Here is a 7,398-nt window from a genome sequence, read left to right as displayed (position 1 = left end):
TTTACTGTAAATTTACAGGTATTTTCTAACAGTATTATACTGTATTTTTATAAAACAGTAACATGCTGTATATTTTACAGAATGTCTGTAAATATACAGCAGTTTTCTGTTTTCAGCCCGCTAAATTTGTAATACAGTATCATACTGTAAATGCATTGCATTGTGGGATCGATTGCTTTCACGCTCAATTCAAATGTGATGTGAACAGCTTGTTAAATTATATGTAAGTTAGCTCGTTTAACCGAACATAAATCAATCACAGTCACTCGATGCTGCTTAAGATATTGATTCATGCCTTCCTTTAATCCAACAATCAAAAACAACTTAAATAGCAAATAAAACACACATAACACATTCACATGACCTGCTTCTGATTTTTTATTATTTTTTGTTTCAGGCTGAACAATCTGATGAAGAACAAGTGCTAATGTAAGTGCTTCACAAGTATTAACGTTACATTTGTAGTCCATGTTAAAAAATGTCAGTTCAATGATCGTGCTTTTTAATGTCTTATAATTTTGCCAGCACATGAAAATCCATAGTCATGTTCCTAATGCTTATTTCAAATGTAGTATTCCTGATTGCGTCCATGTCTTCCAAGGTCCTACAGCTGCTCACACACTTGCAGAAATTAGATGGTCTTATCCTTCAAGCAGATGTAAGTAGAGATTACTCAACAAATCAAATTTATTTGCAACATGTTTTATGTCTTGGTTCTGTTAGTGATGGTTGTGCTGTCTTTTTAAAAATTGTTTCAGGTATTCGCCACTCCATCTGATGTCCAGCAGTCTCTACATTTGCCAGAGAACACAACTTAAAATTCTTGGTATGTAAACAGTAAAGGTTTAGTTCACCCTAAAATAAACATTAAGTCACCATTTACGCTATGGAAGCATATGTGTAGCAAAATTCAATTTAAAATGCAATATGTAAAATGGCAATGTATTTCTGTATTTTAATTTACATTTTACAGCAAAATGAAAATGAAAATTCAATTATGAAATTTACATTTGCCATTTTCTACAATAGTTTTAATATGCAAATAAAAAATATATTTTAACGCTTTATAAGTTGCAAAATTAAAATGAAAATGTGTTACACAAATTGATTACATATGTTTAACATGTCCAAGCAAAAACTGTAGCAAAATTATCATTTAAATGCTGTTTTTCCTAAATGCATTTAGACTTAGGGGTAGGACACTTGGGATTGCATTTTCATCATAATACTGCGTGATAATTGTAGCAAAATGCAGTGAGAATTTCAGAATGCATTCTGAGCCATAGGTGCAGCAAAAGGGTAGCAAAATGGTGATTTAAATGCCTTATTTTTCTTAAATGCTTTGACACTTACATACAAGATGTTTCAATAGCTTTCAATAGTTTTCATTTAATACCCTGCAACGAGTATAGTTTAAATCAATGTGGAAAGCGTTTGGTTAACGATGAATATTGACCTATTGTGCGTCCTGTTGCCGAGCCCCGCCTTGTTGTAGCCTAACAATTGATAGGTCGGGGGCGTGTTGCAGTTTCAAATGCATTTCAAATCCACATTGACTTTATATTCATCGTGGGGTATTAAATGAAAATGCTATTGAAACGTCTTATATGTAAGTGTCAATGCATTTAAGAAAAATAAGACATTTAAATCACCATTTTGCTACCCTTTTGCTGCACCTTTGGCTCAGAATGCATTCTGAAATTCTCACTGCATTTTGCTACAATTATCACGCAGTATTATGATGAAAATGCAATCCCAAGTGTCCTACCCCTAAGTCTAAATGCATTTAGGAAAAACAGCATTTAAATGATAATTTTGCTATAGTTTTTGCTTGGACATGTTAAACATATTTAATCAATTTGGGTAATACATTTTCATGTTAATTTTGCAACTTATAAAGCGTTAAAATATGTTTTTAATTTGCATATTAAAACTAGTGTAGGAAATGGCAAATGTAAATTACGTAATTGAATTTTTATTTTCATTTTGCACTAAATATTGCACATGTATGGGAAAATGTAAATTTAAATACAGAAATACATTGCCATTTTACATATTGCATTGCCATTTTGCGTATTACATTTCAAATTGAATTTTGCAACCCATATGCTTCCATATTTCGCACCCTGGTGTTGTTCTAATGCCGTATGACCTTCTTTGTTTTTCAGACCACTAAAGGAGAATAAAAAAAAAAATAAAAAAAAACCTGCTCACGCTTGTCCATATAATGGCAGTGATAGTAACCAGCATCAAGATTTACAAAAGATACAATAGTATCATTTGTCATCTGAATCATCTAACCTGTGCCGGAGACGATGATAAATGGACTTTGGAGCATGAGAAAATGGATTATTGTTCGACTGAGTATCGATACGGTAAGCTAGTCTTTGGTGTTCATTCACATTGTTTCTACAAGTATTGGCAGTGACATAATCTAGAAACAATGTGAATGAACACCACAACAGCTTAAGGAGCAAATTTTGCAAAACACAAAATCTATGTCACTGCCAATACTTTTGGCCACGACTGTACAAAAGCATGCAAGTTGTGAGAAGTAAAGATTAATTAGAAAGAGACATTAAAATACAATCCAAGTACTTTCTTTTCTGAGGTGATTATATCTGTTGTGTTCATCTCAAGAAGTTATCACTCAAGAAGTCAGTCTTCCTGTCATCTGACAACCAAAGTTCCAGTCTGGATATACTCCGTGAAGAAAGTACACAGATATTTTGGGGGGATTTCTAGGAGATATATTGCATGTTGAATTTTTATTCATCTTGATTTCTTTTGTGTGCTTTTTATGGGTGAATCGAAGTGAACTGTGGCACTAATAGAATGTAATGAACACACAGTCGTGCATAAAAGACCAACAGCCAAGGTCAGGATTTTCATTAAATAATACGTTAAATTTTGGTTTGTTTTTCACCAAATCCTATCACATACCACCAGAAAACTTGGAATAATAGACACGTGTTGCATGGGATCATTCTGTGATACTTTTGCATATTTTTCAAAGCTTGGTGCTGGTCGCTCTTCACTTCTGTGGTATGGACGAGTGTGTGTGATATATTTTTTGTAAATTTCTCCTTTTGTGGTCCAAAAAAGAAAGATTGGCATACTGCATTAGAACAACGCCAGGTGAGTAAATGATGTGATTTTCATTTTTGATAAACTATCCCTAGGATGTTCATCTCTGCCTCTCAGCTCTATGCAGTCTGCAAAATATTATCAATGATCAAATTCATTTAAGATCAATTTCAAGAAAACAGTACTGCACCCTAGAGATGAACACTACCCAAAGTAGTGCTGCTTTGGCTAAAATAAATGAAATGGTGAACCCTGTAAATGGGATTTCCCTGCACAAATGTCAGAGTTAGTTTAATAGTTATGCTGAACTATGTATAGACAACTAAACAGAACCACAATGGAACCCACAATAGTTTATTTTAAGTATTTTCTTTCTTTTTTATTTTCATGTCAATTTCTAAGTAACCAGCAGTAGATGTTGAGCATGGAAGGTCAAGTTGTGCGTGAAGGAGCACAGCCAAACATCCAGAGTTGATCATGCTCAAAAAGATAAAAAGTTATAGACACTGAAGTGCCTTGAAAAAAATTGTACCACACTGAATTTTTTTTTTCATATAAAAATACATTAAATCAGTCCTGGAGCAATCCAAAAAAGTAATGGGCTGAAAGTCACATGTCTCATGTAGGGTAAAACCGCCAGTAGGTGGCAGCAAGTCACTGTTAAGAAGTGAGTCATTGCGATTGAAACGAATAATTTAAACAGTTGATTCATTCGGAATGAAACGCATAACTAGCCACCATATTGATTTACGATCTTAAATATGTCCAGCGGTTTTTTTACAGTCTGTGGTACAGCGTTTATCGGGTTGTGCGTCAGTAATAATGGTCAGTGGGGAAACACGGTGTTCCGTGTGTAGTTACAGTAAATGGACTAAACGAAGCCTCGAGGCAAATAATTTGCCTCTATGATTTTTTGTATTCGAGTTACTCGAGGTATTCGAGGAATCGTTTCAGCCCTAATTCATATAGACCGCATTCACACTGATAGCTGTCATACACACACAGTAATCACACGCTGATGTGCGGTCATACAGATGGTAATCATGCAGATACAGCCACATTCCCCACAACACACACACACATAGCTATATGAAAAACGTTGAAGAAGAAGAAAAAAAAAAAAGAATTATTTGTGCAAAAAGCCGATCACTAAGTTACGCCCCCAACAGATGACAAGTGCGTCACAGCGTGCGTCACATGCCGTCACGAGAAAGTGCCAGAATTCAAATAAACAATATTCCGCGTATCTTTGACTTTTTCGCTTACACAAATTTAGCAAATACATTCTTTATAAGCTTTCCATTGAAAAACAGCGAACTATCGTCTATGCTTGAGGCTTAGACCTTTAGAATGATATATAGTTTGTCAAGATTATTTATGTCCCTTTTCATTTAATCTATTCGTAAACATTCACACGTGCAAACAAAAAGCGTTCAGTGCGCCGGCGTCCAGGTGCGGGTTAACAGGTTAAGATAACAAAATTTAAATGCAACTATAGTTTATGCCCAAAGATGAAAGACCGTACAAAGAAGGAGCCAACAGAAACCTGTCGTATCTGTCCAGGAAAAAAGCGACTAATGCTGGGTACACACTAAGATTTTTAAAATCTTATAAGATCTTCAAAATGTGAGAGACCACAAACATGAGGACAAAAAACCCTAGATTTAACCGTTTTGCTCCTATAGTGTGTGGTGTGCCGCGATGTTCCCCCCACACATCAGGATTTCTGATCGTAAATATTCAACATGTTGAGAAAGATAATGTAGCTCTTGAGTGATTAAGCTATTTTATTGATAAAATTGCGGGGCAGCGCTGAGAAATTTGTGCTGCTGAATGTCTGAGTGCGGCCGCAACGTGATCTGTTTGAGTGACTGAACGTGTGCACGTGAGATACAGTGAAGACAGCGCATTAGTTTAGAACGCTTCTAATTTTTATTTTTTAAATGTAGAAAGTGTGTTTTGTGCAATGATAACCTACCAGCAATTTTAAGATGATTTTTAAAATATATTAGTATAAGTACATTACAATATAAATTTATTAGAATGAGTACATTATTATTTATGGGCTTAAAAACGAGATGCAAACAATCAGAATATTGTACCTGGTGGGGAGTGCCCAATGTTAACATGAACCATACTCCATTACCTATATTGTGCTGTGGCACAGTTATGGAGGCCCTTCATAATGCAGTAGTCAACTGCCTGTTCTGCCTATAGTTAGAAATGGCCCTATAGTATGCAACTCCGTCTTTCTCTCTTCAGAACTGAAATCTGTCCTTGCAGCTCTCTCACTTCATCCCTCTGTTCTCATCATGCACACATTCACAGAACATGCTCAGCACAGTCATCATAGTCCCAGCTGTGAGCACTCAGTGTAATACCATCTGTCAGCAAATGCACACACACACACACTGATCATTCCCGTGGGTTTACACACCTGCCTCTCTTACAGTCATGTTCCCTCAGCAATTCTGTTCAGGTTTTCTGCCCAGTCTAATGAATTATCAAATCAATAGAAACAGCCACGCATGCACACACACATAGACACACACAGACATGGAAATAGTTTGTAATTTTTACCCTATTGTTTGTTATATTTATTTGCCCAATGTCTTCTGGGGTTTTGGTTCTTTTACTGTTGTAGATATCCCATAGTATAACAAAAATATTATATATCTCTTCATTGCGTTTGGGTCCCCCCTGGACGATTTGGACGTGCCAGTGGATTCTGGCACGTGCCTAGAATGCCTATGCGTAAATCCGGCCCTGCTGATGAGGCTTCTTGTCACAGAATGAGGCAGAAAATATGTTCCATATGCTACTTTAAAAAGAATACATCGATTAGCAATAGATTATAAATTAGGGTGACCATTCGTCCTCTTTCCTCTTGGTGGAATGACCTGCCCAACTCAATCCAAGCAGCTGAGTCCTTAATATTTTCAAGAAACGGCTGAAAACACATCTCTTTCATCTTCATTTGACCCTCTAACTCTAGCACTCTCTATTCTAATGCTACTTCTTATTTTATCTGCTTGTTTTTTTTCTATTAAAAAACTTGACCCTCTAACATTTGCACTCTCTATTCTTTTTTTATTCTAACTACTTGTTTTATTTATAAAGAGAAAAGAGCCTGTAACACTAGCATTCTCTATTCTTTCCACTTATTTTCTTTTTATTTATTATAAATAATGATCTTCTAAGACTAGCATTATCTGTTCTTTTTCTGTTCTATTTAATTGTTTTATTTTTATTTAAAAATGACCCTCTAACACTAGCATTCCCTATTCTTTTTCTATTCTTTCTGCTTGATTTCTTTTTATTTATTATAAAAACAAAATAAGCAAACAAACAACCAAACAAAAAAACCTTGCTACGTATACTGTTAGGTGAAGCCCCACCCACGAACCTCGCCCCCTACTGTCATTTTTTTAGAAAACTAAAATATGGTCACCCTATTATAAATATACTTAATTATTATGAAAATACCAGAGATGGCTTAAATAACACAGATAAACTATATTGTCGCAGTCGAGTGTTTATTGTCTTTGTTTTATCATTCAAAACGTTTATATGTTCTGTTTACTCAGTTACAGATATAATAGCTATGCCTTTGTCCATATAATGGATTTCCTGGAGGGTCATGAGTTCGCTACTTCTGTGACTGGATATGTGGATTTTCTGTGCGAGGGCGCCCTCTGGCGTCCAGTATGAATGAAACAGACATCATGTGTTTATAGTACTAATGGCCAATCCATCATTTTTGGGGGGGAATTTTTATTTATTTATTTTTTAATAAGTAGCGTTTCAGGCACCGTTTAGGCACCGGAACCATTTTAAAAGTATTGATTTGGCACCGGTATCAAAAAACAAAACCGAACGATACCCAACCCTAAGAATGAGGCAGAAAATATGTTCCATAGGCTACTTTAAAAAGAATACATTGATTAGCAATGGATTAAATATATACTTAATTATTATGAAAATACCAGAGCTTGAATAACACAGATAAACTATATTGTCGCAGTCGAGTGTTTATTGTCTTTGTTTTATCATTCAAAACGTTTATATGTTCTGTTTACTCAGTTACAGCTATAATAGCGATGCCTTTGTCCATATAAGGGATTTCCTGGAGGGTCATGAGTTCCTCTACTTCTCTGACTGGATATGTGGATTTTCAGTGCGAGGGCGCCATCTGGCGTCCAGTATGAATGAAACCGACATCATGTGTTTATAGTGCTAATGGCCAATCATTTATTTATTTTTTAATAAGTATCAGGCACCGGAACCATTTTAAAAGTATCGATTTGGCAC

The 7,398-nt window shown here is 35.3% G+C and overlaps 1 protein-coding gene across 5 annotated transcripts in view; it reads right to left on the bottom strand.

Annotated features, from left to right (window-relative positions):
- The window catches only part of LOC107754483 (testican-1-like), a 216,949-nt gene that overhangs the window by 190,233 nt on the left and 19,318 nt on the right, over positions 1 to 7,398 (bottom strand). The window lies entirely within an intron of this gene.

This window comes from Sinocyclocheilus rhinocerous, unplaced genomic scaffold (genome assembly GCF_001515625.1).
Source record: "Sinocyclocheilus rhinocerous isolate Xijiao unplaced genomic scaffold, SAMN03320098_v1.1 scaffold50, whole genome shotgun sequence".
In the NCBI taxonomy this organism is placed as follows: domain Eukaryota; kingdom Metazoa; phylum Chordata; class Actinopteri; order Cypriniformes; family Cyprinidae; genus Sinocyclocheilus; species Sinocyclocheilus rhinocerous.
This window is presented reverse-complemented; position numbering and strand designations above follow the sequence as displayed.